Source organism: Drosophila kikkawai, chromosome X, assembly GCF_030179895.1.
Source record: "Drosophila kikkawai strain 14028-0561.14 chromosome X, DkikHiC1v2, whole genome shotgun sequence".
In the NCBI taxonomy this organism is placed as follows: Eukaryota; Metazoa; Arthropoda; class Insecta; order Diptera; family Drosophilidae; genus Drosophila; species Drosophila kikkawai.
In genome coordinates, this window is record NC_091733.1 from 19,072,480 (window position 1) to 19,082,074 (window position 9,595).

The following is a 9,595-nucleotide window of genomic DNA, read 5'->3' on the forward strand; positions in this document are numbered from 1 at the left end:
TTTATAAAACCCTATATACTTGATACGTTATTATCCTGCAAGGGTATAAAAACTTTGACTTGCTCAAGTCTTTAGTTTTTTCTTCCTGCTCCAAAGGCAGACGCCAGCTGGTGTCCTGGGAACAGGACCTTTGACATGAGACTCCTACCCAGGGTTCTCCTCACATAGATTTAGTGGCAATCACAAGGGCAGGGCTATCATTGATTTACGCTAATGCATTTTTAAATGCCTTCAGCCCAAGTTTGTGCCACAAACAAGCTATAGAGAGAGAGAGAGAGAGTGGAAGTTATGAGCTGCTAAATACATGCACAGAGCTGCATGGGCTATAGCCTCCAGACAGGATACTTCAGGTCACCTAAGTGCTAATAAATCAGCAAATTGCCTGACGGGACAAGGAGCAAGGAGGCGAAGGAAAACACATTATAAGCTAAAATTATTATAATCGTTGCATACTTGCAGGCGCGCTCAGTTCATAAATAACGGTCGGCTCTCGCACAAAATATATAGCATAGAAAAGTGCAGCTAGGATAAGGAAAGAGTGGGGGTAGGCTAAGGGAAAAGCTAAAGAATAGGGGAGAGGAGAAGCCAGAAAGGATACCCTGTCTGGCTGGAAAGTTGGGAACGTATTCAAGTACTATTTACAAGTCTTTGCTCTATCAATTATTTGTAAATTTTAATCAAGTCTTTTCTAAGCCAAAAATGTAATATTTGTAATTATGATTAGTTAGTTTGTTTTTATTATTAAGAGTCTTGATTTAAGCTTTTGTTGCTTGTCCTTGAAAGAGTTTAAACATTTACACTTACCTCAAATGAAGTTATACAACAGTTTCCAACTAATTAAAAAGTACTTCCCCTCACAATCACATCCTTTACGAACTTCAAAACTATATATACATAAATCTCAGCTATTTACAAAGTGTGCAATTCTCGACAACTTATCATAACAAATAAGATTTCATTTTATGGCAATCCAATTTTGTGTTGACCACGTCAATGGATCGACCAACTTTCCCACTCACTATCCTCAGCGACTTTGGCCACGCGAAGCTCCTTAAAAATGTCCAAGGATCCAAGAATCCGGCAGAAATACGCTCAGCAGACGCAGAAGCTGCCATAATTCAGGAGCAAGCCCCCAAGGGGCATGGCGCTTACACCTCCAGTTAATATCTTGTGGGTCAGTTTTTTTCTCCGTCGGTTTGGTCCTTTTTGCACAGCTGTCGCCGGGATGGAACCAGCGAGCTGCTGGCTGGTAAAAAATATGTGAAAGTAATACAGAAAAAGCCAGTTGAAAGGATAAATAAAATGGAAAAAAAAAGAGTGTTTGCCACTCCGGAGGGAAGTTTAAAATTTATTCGATTCGAAGTGTAGTAATGATAATCGCAATAATCATAATGCAAATATTACATAAAGCAAATTGCCGCAAATATTTCACAAATGCCAGGGGAGGAGTGGGTAGCGGTGCTTTGTTGATTGCATCAGGATGCTGGCTGCTGTTTTTTTTTTTATTTTTTTCTTCCTTTTTGGCCAGAGCCCCGCTGTTATTGTTGTTGTGGATGCTGATGCTGATGTTGATGTTGATGTTGATGTTGCGGCGTGCTCATTGACGCACGTTCCCCACAACGGCCATTAATTTGTTTACAATTACATGGATTTTTGCCTTATGCGTTTTTTGTTTGCTCATTTATTGTTTTCCTATTTTCATAGTGAGGGTTTTTTTTATATATATATATATATCTATACTTGTATATTTACATATATATTTTGTTTTGTTTTGCTCCTGTCTGTCATTCGGTTGTTTGTTAGCTGTCCAGGTGAATTTCCTGGGAAGCGGTACACTAAACAAAAATCATAATTTCAATTTTGTAAATTGCTTTTTCAAGAATTTTAAATTCTGGTAAGAATATTTTAGAACTTATAAAGATTGTTTAATTATTGAGTTTTATTAAATGTTATATATAAGAGATGTATTAAAAATGTATTGATATTGGAAACAAGGCCTAAATATGCAGAAATCGATATTATAAAGCGATATTAATAAGAAATTATTTAAAGAAATATGTATAAAAGTGTTATCACAACTGTTTTTATTCTCCGTTATTTTAAAAATAAAAAATAAATAAATAACATCGATAGTTTTTGTTAAGTGCGATATATATCGATATTTCAAATTGTAATATATAATAATAATTCTTATGATAGGTTTTATTTTTCAGGTATTATTGAAAGCTAAAATCTTGCTCGATATATCATAACGAATTTTTCCTATCGACACGAGTTGTATTAACTACTATCGATAACATATCCTCTCGATATACATCCCTGCATTATATGTATATTTAATTTACCGCTTTCCGAACTTCATTTTTCTCAGTGTATTCGAGCTATTCACGAATTCGAGAGCATGTGAAGTGAATGAGCGATGCGAGTTAATTGAAATAAGAGGTACAGGTGGATATCGATTTTCTTATCGAAAAGATATGCATAGAATGGGAATGAGTGGGCAGGGTCGATGAAATGTGAGAATTTGAGAAGAATGCTTGCGGCATGAAAACGAAAAAATAAAATAAAATAAAACAAGGCAACGGAAAAAAAGAATTCGAGCAACTCGTGAAGAAAGGTTTTGCGGAAAAGACTGGGAATGCCATTCAATCGCCCAGTCTCCGTGAGTCTCAGAAACATATCTATTAGGGAATTTAGTAAATTCATTGTTCCAATTAATATGTGAATATATTCAAAGGGTATTAAGCGGCATTGATCCTCGACAGAGACTCATGCATTTACATCTTGTACTGGGTTGAAATCGGCTTAAAGCTGCGCCTACTTCGAAGGGCCTTGGTTTTGTTAATTCACTTAAAATGCAATTAAATTTTTAATGCCCTTTGAATGGACAATGTGTGGAATTGCCCTTTGGGTGCACGGGGGCCAGGGGTCGCCCTTTGTAATGAGGCCATTGTCAGGCGAGCAGATGTGGTTGATTTCCAGTGCATTCATTTAGCTTGTGTCATTTTTGTTAATATTATTATTATTATTATTGCCACACGCGGGCGTTCTCTCTTTTTTTTTTTTTGCTGTCATTTGCGCTGCTGTTAATAAAGCCATAACAATCGACATCATAATATTCGATGTCATTAAGAGTATATAATTGTAATTAACTTTGAAATTATTTCTTATTTTTTATTTACACAATTTAAGAATTGAAGCACGCAACGTCCTGGCGCCTTCAATTATGGCACTATTTTGCCTTTCGCCAATTATTTACTCACAAGGCGTAATAAAGAGTGATCAGGACATGTCCCGGGCCGGCCTGCACTTTCCATGCAATTGTTATTATTATGCCAAGTGCTCTCCAAATTGGCGTAAGTGAGTTAACAAGGCGGATACGTGATATGAAAAAAGCGTATACGTACATACGTGCGTGATGCGAACAATTGTTGCCGTTGTCCTTTGGCCTGTAGAATATGAACAGAATTAAATTCTGTTTCCCATAATTTCATATTCGAATTACCATTTAAAACAAAGGGGATCATTTTGTTTTCGCAAAAACATGATTTACAAGGAAGAATTTGGTGAAAGAGTAGTACTTTATATAGTATATACAACTGAGTATATAAAACGGAGTATAGTATAAAAAAATTACACATGAGGTTGATGGAGCCTAAAGATTATAATTTTAAATCAGTCATTGCATTAATTACCTCGTGCATCTCACTTTAAAATATCGATATTATCGATAAAATATTAAAATTATATTTTCATAAATTTTAAAACTAAATTTTTGTTTCTATTTTTTAAAATGATAGTTCCAACTCAGTTCAGGCTGTTCTTTGGCTTACTTCGATAAATTAAAATCGGTGCTAATATAATTTCTATATCGATACAAATCGAAAAATCGATATATTCAGCTTAAACTCAATTCAGGCAACTTTTGACTATTACACTAATTTACTATCAATTTCTATATCAATTTATATATATTTATAAGAAGGTTGTATAGGTGATTTGATGCAATGCTCAACTGGGAGCAAACACTAGCTCCTTAAATGAAAATGTATGAATAGAAAAATAGAATGAAAAAAGTGATGGTAAAGTGACCACTGACTGAGAGAGGAAATCAGCTTTGATGGGAATCATCTCCATTACGCGCTGACCCCAAAGTCATTTCGCAGCCATTTTGCACGTTGGCAACTTGGCTTGGCGCTTTTTGTGTGTTGCATTTTCTTTGCGTATTAAATTTGCATTTAATTAAAATGCCACAAACTCTTAATGAGTCCGTTCCCCGGCTTGGCAACTTTTTACATTAGTTAACGTTACACGGCAACGCTCGAGGCTTCTGGTTACCGTTGCTCATGATTCCCATTGAGCCAAAAGAGCGCGAAATATTCAGGCCAACCACAAAAATGCAAAAGGGGGCAGCATGGGTAGGTACTATGGAGAATGCAGAATGGGAAGGTGAGGGATCAGAAGTTCCAGGAGTCACAGGAGTCACAGGAGTCGCAGGAGGTCGGAGGTCGGAGGTTGAGAGTCGCTGGTCTGGGGAGCTTGAAGAAAATTTTGCAAATGACCAAAAGTTCAAATGCGAATCATTTATACCGGAAGCAGGAAAGGCACGTGGAAGAGGTAGAGTGGAGAGTGTTCGATGGGGAAATATCCTAGGATTCAGGAAAATTTTTAATACTACATAAAAGTTACAAAAGTTAATAATACAATTAAAATCATAGAAAATGTTGGAATATATATTTTAAGAGATATTTTTTAAGGCTCTTGAAATCCGGCAGATATAAATACTACCCTCTTAATAAAGATATTTTATTTTGGTAATAAAGATACTTTATTTCAGTGCTAAAGATACTTTATTTTCCCTCGACACTAAGCTAAGACACCCCTGGTACCCCAAGGGTAACCTTTATAGGAAGTTAGCGAGGCGAAACAGCATTGTATGCTTAGTAGAGCAGCCAAGCAGATGAAGAACTGATATTATATATTATTACATTTTCAGCTATATCTTCTGCTTGACTTTTGACCAAAAATAATACAATCTTCACTTGATAACGATAGCTAATTTCGAGTTCCCTAGAAGCCTCTGATTAAGCCAATTGAAGTTAGTTTAAAGTTAAATCCCAGAATGCCACAAGGTCTGATTTATTTGCTGTTTTGCCAAGTGAATTGCGAATGCAAAAACTTTCGAGACGGCCTAGGAGCTCAGCTCACACGAGAGCTGCATGTTAAGTGTAAGTTTACATTTCCATTTCTTAATCGGAACGGGTTCACCAGACAGACAGGCAGGCAGCCGTTTTGTGGCTTTTAAGAGTCAAAAGCGTAGCGTGAACTTTTCTAATTGTAAAATTGGGCAGGGTGGATTTCCCCTTCTGTATCCTGTATCCACTGCCCCTCTTCCCCCTCTGCACGTGCCAAGTGTGACAGGCAACGAACTTTTTGTATCAAACTGTCAATGGGCTCTGTCTGTGTGTGCCTGGTCCTTCGCGTCCTGGTTGGACAGATTGCACTGGCAGAAGAAGCCTCTATTCATTTGCATAGAGAGGAGGTTTCAGAGGGATGAAAATATGGCAACAAGAAATTAAGATATATAACATTAGAATATATAAAAAATTCCTGCAAAGAAGGCAAAGAAAACTGCACAGAACTGCATCAACAGTTGAGCTTTAAATCCAATAAAAAAAATCTTTATAATATCTATAAAAATCACCCATAAAATAGAAAAATCTATAAAATCATAAAACAGTTCATGCAATTTCCCAGAGTGCAGGGTGGTGGCAAGTGCTGGGTTAAAGGGGGAGATTGCGGGCTGTCTACGGCAGTCAGCGAGCTAGAAAAATGGCACAGCGTGCAAAACAAGAACATTGCCAATGGCATCAATTTTCAGCGCCAATTTTCCAGAGCAACAATAACAACTGAGACACCAAGCTCCATCCCATACCCATACCCATACACACAGCCACATCTCCATTTACCTCACCGCTTTTCCGCTTTTCCGGGCCTCGTTCATCATTCTCTCCTCTTTGGCCCATCCCTTACTTTATGGGCATGTGTATTTTTGGCTTTGTTTGCTTTATTTAGGCTGTTGTCTGTCTATTTACTCAAGTTTGCATACAAATGCCAAAGAAAGCGAGTGAGTTAGTGGATATCCAGAAGCTAGAAGGAGCCTAGGGAGGCCCTAAAATACTCTTTCCTAGAAGAATTGTATAAATTTAATATAGAAAACACTTTAAAAACTAAGAGGTAACAGTCAAATTTAAATGAAATCTTATTAGGTATACAAAAATATTATTTTAGAATTTTATAAGAACTTATAAAAGATTATTATAGATTGATGATGTAACTAAAGAAGGTTTAACTAGCACTTCAAACTATACTGCCTGCTCCTTTGATTCTATTTTATTTATTTTTTATATAAATTATTAAAAAATAAAAACAAAAATCTAGTCGACACTAAGAGCTCTGCCAAAATAAGTTGTAAACTCTCCGCTTCAAAGTTATTCCGCTGTGCAGGGAAAAACAACTTCGAGGGAACTTTAATCAACTTAGAAATATGAAGAGCAGCCAAAGTTGGAGATGCCATCCCTGCTCCTCCTTCGGCAAAAGGGGTTAAGTGTTGGCTTTATTGTCACAGTTAACTCAACACCATGTTGGTAAGACACGCACAGTTCATTTATCTGTGGAAAAGTTGGCAAAAAAAAATAAGGAGAACAACAGTGCAAATATACCCGACTCCGAGTTGCCCCGAGGGAGGAGTCTTTAATGTTATTAAATCAAAGGCAGCGCTTGGCAGGCCACAAGTAATTTGGATTTATAGCGGACGCTTTCCCCCTCTTCGATCCGAGAGCCCAGCAATCCAGAGATCCAGAGCAATCCGGCAATTCACCCGCACTTAACCCACAGTAAAGCGCAGCTAAACATTTTTTTCTTCACTCTCCGGCTTCTGCTTTGACTTGGTCAGCTTTTTATTGGCAATGCAATGTGCCAGAGCCGACGACGATGGTTGGGGGTAATGCCGGGACTGCCAGTGGGGCTTCTGTTAAGAAAAAACCTGCAGCTTTCCTAGGGAATTGGCTCTAGGTGCTCTAGGCATGCATAAGGAAGGTAGGAATTCAGGAACTGAACAAGTTGATGGTATATTCCTTGGGAAAATCTTGACCTTACATTTTGTTAGATAATTAATAACTGAATTAACTCAATTTGCCTTGGAACTTTTTATATTTTTAGGTATTAAAATGAGCTTATTTTTGGTCATTTTCATTGGCAATCTCGTATTCCTTATGACAATAAAATAGCCAAGTCACGTCAGTATCTTTCTCTCTGGGGAGTTAAAGCTCTTGACCTTTTGTTGGTCCACAACCGAATTGCCATTGTTTGAGAGTGTGCAAGTGAGGGTCCTTTGTCAGCCGCGTCTCAAGCCTTTGCAGCTTCTCCAGCTCCTCCAGTGAGGCTCTACCAGGACTCCTCACACACACACACACACACAGATTAACACTTCCGTTTTCTCCCCCTGTTCCGGTTTTTTATTTATTTCATTGTTCGCTTCCCGTTGATTCGGCCTTTGTCTTTACCTTCGCCAAACTGAACTGGTCCCAAACTCCACTGCGCTCCCGGTCCTGCTCCTGCTCCTGCTCCTGCTCCTTTGCGGTTACCTCTCGTCTCCATCCCCTTCCCTGTTCGAGTCCATCGTCTCGTGTCTCGCATTTTTATTTCGAGCAACTGATAAGCTTCGATATAAGAGGATTTCAAAGTGTCTTAAATAACGCTTGAGCGCATTCTGTGTGAGTGAGCCGCTGGGACTGGACGGAATGGGGGCGAGGGACACACCGGACACAGGACATGGGACACAGAACGCAGCAGCAGCAGCAGCAGGGCTTGTCCTCTTTTTTTGGCAACATTTTTAGCTTTGGCTACAATAGGCATACACTACTAAAAACGCTTAAAAACTGTATAAATAGAAGCCAAAGTTCATGATTTGTTTTAATAAAATTAAATGTTACAATTTATATTTATTTTTCTTCTCATTTTTTATAGCTTTTTTGTGTTTTAAAGGCATCTGTTATTTTTTAAGAATTTTATTGTGAGTGTAGATGTGGGGAACGGCGGCAGCTTTCATTGTGTCATCGTCGCCGGAAGCCCTCTCTGACCTGCCTTCCCGGCTGATTTCCTTATTCATTATGGGTGTGAATAATACGCCTCTCTCTACGCAGAGGAAAAAGGGGCCAAAGGAGATGAAAGTATGCAGACTCTCACCTATGCCAAAGAGTTTCCAATTTCAGGTCCTGAAAGGTGGGCAGTTCAAGGACTTTGTTTGCACGAGAACTCCAAAACAAAACTTTCGGAAATGGGAAAACCTTTAAAAAATAAATATTAAATAATTGGAATTATTATTTTATTAAATTAGGAGTAGCTTCAGTTTCTTACTGGGCGTATACGTAATATCTCCCTTGTAATATTACGTATACGTTAAGCTAGCCAGCCATAAACTTCAGAACCTCACCTCGCCATGACTATGCCTATGTCTGTGGCGGAGAGAAAAAGGTTTTCACCTTTATTTGCTGCATGCTTCATTGAATATTTCCCTTTCGTTAGTGAGGCAATGAAATGTCTGTTATAAGTGCACACACACACACACACACACAGCATAGGAAAAGCTGGAAAAGTTTGAGACAGGCCCCACACACCCACACACACTCGGACACTCGCAGACTCTTGTATAGTTTATAGTCTGGCGCTATCAACACTTTAGGATCTCGTATGTTAAACCGACTTAAACACATAAGATTTATGCCTTTTTCACAAACGTGCGCCTCTTCCCACACACACTCACACTCACACACACACACTAACACACCGTCTTCTACTTATTCACACACCCAAAGAGCTGGGTCTTCATCATTTCCACTTAAGTGCCAGTGAAAAGTCAGGTGGGATCGAAATCGGAATGGGTTTTCCACTACGGAAATAAAGCTCCTTAAATTACTAAGAGTTGAGGATTCGGAAAATAAGATTTTAAGCGAGAAGTTTGGTCCTTTTTGATCCTATTTAGTCGGTAATCTACGCCCCGGCAAGGTCAACTTTATTTTAAGTTATAGCAAAAAAAACAATCTAAAGGCTTAGTAAAACAGAAACTGAAAGTGTCTACTTGGGTAGAGGAATAGTAGGGCCTTATATTATATATTATTGTAGGAATGATTTAGAAATTTTATAAGAAAATTATATTATACACTTTCTGTATTATTTCAATATTGATCAATTTCCAAAAATAAAATATAAATAAAACCCTTGAAATGCCCTAAATTATTACCTATGCTCAGTTTTCACTCTCATAAAACTCCTAAACCCTAAAACAAAATCTATAAATAGAGCTAAAAACCCTTGAATAAAATTCTAAACAAAAACTTGATACAGAGCTAAAGAGCTAAACAAATCCCTCCAGCTAGTTGCATTTCCCCACTGGTCACAATCAATCGTTTTTAAACAAGATGTAAGCCAATTTGGCCAACTTTATTGGCGCCAATTGACGGCAATTTAAAATACATAAAGATTTCAGGCATTGTTCCACATGCAGCTGCAGCCAGTCTCTTTCTCTCCCTCTTCA